Consider the following 3,215-nt stretch of genomic DNA (forward strand, 5'->3'; position numbering starts at 1 on the left):
ATTTATCACTTATTTAATTAAATAATGGAAGATTATCGAAAAGGGCTTGACGTTGTTGATTTATAAGGTTCTTTTGATGTTGTTCATGACGTCGGATGCGGGCCACGTCTAGGGTGGGTTTTGGGGCGTGACAGAAAGAACTTGAATTTTCCTAGTGTCCCATCGCCTCTCGAAGATAAGTAGCGATGTTTCCGTACCGATCCGAAAAACTCTTCTAGACATGTCGATCCGCAAGACTCTTCTAGACATGTCCTTATACCACTAGATCGACGAACCTATGGCTCTGATACCAACTTTGTCACGAACCAACCCATCATGATGGCACCCACACTAAACCCTCTGGTGGGAGAACTATTCCCTTAGCTAAATTCTCATTCATTTAACCCACTATAAATCAATAACAATGGACATAATCATAAAACTGTCTAGTCATGCCATAATATTATAAAAGTACGGAATTCTAAGCTATTACAACCCCAAAGATCCGAAAGTCACCGTACAAGGATTCTAAAACATAAAGCTGTCTGAAAATGCATAAGTGTCTAGAAATAAAATAGACATTAATAAGGAAAGATCTTCAGGAAGCATGGCATGGATAGGAGCTCACCCTCTGATCTAAACGGGAAATGGCCTCAAGCTAAAGGGGAGGTCTGGACGAAGTCTCCGGTACACAATCTGCACTAAAAAAGGGTGCAACAAGGTAGTATCAGTACAAACACTATGTACCAGTAGAAATCATAGGTCGACTAAGATTAGTATCATGCATTTGTTAGTAAAATCAACAGAATAGGAAGATAGGCACAACAACACGACAACCAAAATAATAAAAAACAGTCATCAACCCATCACAAGAATAAGATAACTTTAATGTAATGCAATGCAACCAATGATAGTATCTCAACTGTACATACATGCTAAAGGCAATTTTCGCACAATAGTCATGACCTGTAGGGGACCCATGGTGTCCATGTACCACTCGCTCCTGAACTGACCTCGGATCATGAGCCCATTACTAAGCCACATCCTCACCCCCGTCAAATGTGCCTTTAACTAGGCCATATTCTCACCCCCTGTTAAATGTGCCTTATATATGTAATTCTGTATCTGATCACAAGATGAATCTCAATGTACTTCCAGTTCAATACTCAGTATGAAACATGATCAGTCAATAATATCAATGTCAAGGAATACAAGGCACCGTGTCACAAGTCACAAAGAAACTTAGATAAATCAACTTAACAACAACTTAAATGCATAAGTGATCTCAATCAATAAGAAGAGTATACATGTCAACTCCTTCCTTCCCATATCACAACAAATACACCTCAGGTTTCAGTACATAAAGTAAAGGCGACAAGCTTACATATTTAGCAATCATACCAACCTAAGTAATATCCAACCAAGCGTCATGTCTGAAGACCTAATCATGCATTCTCCCGTCAATACTACTATAGATACAATCAATCATTCAAAGTCTAACTCAAGTAAACCATAACCTACCTCAGGTGCAGAATTGGAACAAATGCAAGCTACTCCGCTAGAGCCTTTCCCTTTTGTAACGCCTCAGAACACTCAAAGTCTAGCAATATAACTCTGAGTAAGAAACAAATCATCTAATCTAACAAGAATCAACATTTGGAAAAATAATACCCCAACTACCCCTAACTACCCGAAAGGGCGAATCCAGAATTTTAGGATGAATTTATCCTACCCTCAGTCCCAACAATCGTAATCCTCCAATTTATAGGTTTCTAATCGCATTGGATATATCAAATCAAATGTTTAGGCAAAACCCCCCAATTTGGGGTGAAATCCCTAGTCTGAACATAAACTCTCAATTAGTTAATCAATTCCAGCCTAGAAGGTGACCATCTACCCTTCTAGATGACATGAACCGTAACAAAGTCAACATTCCACCATTAAAATGAGGTTTTATTGATTCTAGGGTTCTAAGATTTTCTTATGCCTTTAGGGAACCTAGAACTAGCATCAGTAGTAAATGGAGGAATGGAAAGGAAATAAGAAATGCGTGGGACTTACCTTCAAGGATGCTTTCACCAAAAGAATGAACAAAGTCGCCTCTACTGTTTTGGGAACTGCTTAGGGTGTTTTATGGCTAATGATTCGTACTTAGCAATATAAAATGGGTTTTTTAATTCTCGACGATCGATGCAACGGTCATTGCTTTTGCCCCAGTTGTCGCTCTAAAGTGGAATGGTTCGGCTCACCATAGCGGTCTAGACCGCGCCGCAGTGGTCCCGCTATGGTGGCCCATGTCATGACCCAAACGGAGGGCCATGACGGGCACCCGGAGCTAACACACCGAGCACCTCTAAACATGCATCTCATAATCATTTCTAGGTGGACCATAAAGATAGCTCATGGATATCATAATCGGCAGGACATATATCACGATATAACGGCACGTCTCTATATAATCTTCAACAATTATGCCCGTCGTCACTTTAGCCGAGGCCGCGTCTATTACGTACATACGTCTCGAGCCTGCATATGGAATACGAGAATTCATAAGGATGGGACGGGACTCCGCCATGTCTAAGTATATACATAAAGAGTAATACCATAGGCTGAACGGATCCGAAGCAAATGGAGCACTCACCGAGATTCATTTGTGAAGCTCACATGGGTCGGCTCCGTCTGCACTACTGCGGACATGAACGCAGCGTCCACAACAAAGGACATCAGTACGAATAATGTACTGAATATGTAAGGCATGAATAGTAACATGATAAAAGCACAAAGAATAGCATAAGATAAAAGAACCGTTTATACCTCATGATACCCTTTAAGACATTCATCATGCTTACTTAACCTTTTTCTAGATGAAACATTTCATATATCCACATATATACCTATACAATATCGGTACCGGCCACGGTAGGACTCGGTAATATGCTGCGGCCCACCTGAGGACTCGGTCATATACATTTTCCGGACCTTTCGGGGCTCGATCATATACGTACCCCGGCTCTTTCGGGACTCGGTCATATACTCTTGCCGGCCTTTCGGGACTCAGTCATATCTGTATCCGGCCCCTTCGGGACTCAGTCATATCTGTCTATATATATACATATATAGGAGTACATAAATAAAAGTACATCATCATCATCATTATCATTATCACCATATCTTTCTTTAGAGGATCAACTATCATAAGATGAGATTAATAGTGTCACGAGAGTATCAAGAATGAT

Source organism: Lycium ferocissimum, chromosome 4 (assembly GCF_029784015.1).
Source record: "Lycium ferocissimum isolate CSIRO_LF1 chromosome 4, AGI_CSIRO_Lferr_CH_V1, whole genome shotgun sequence".
Taxonomy (NCBI): domain Eukaryota; kingdom Viridiplantae; phylum Streptophyta; class Magnoliopsida; order Solanales; family Solanaceae; genus Lycium; species Lycium ferocissimum.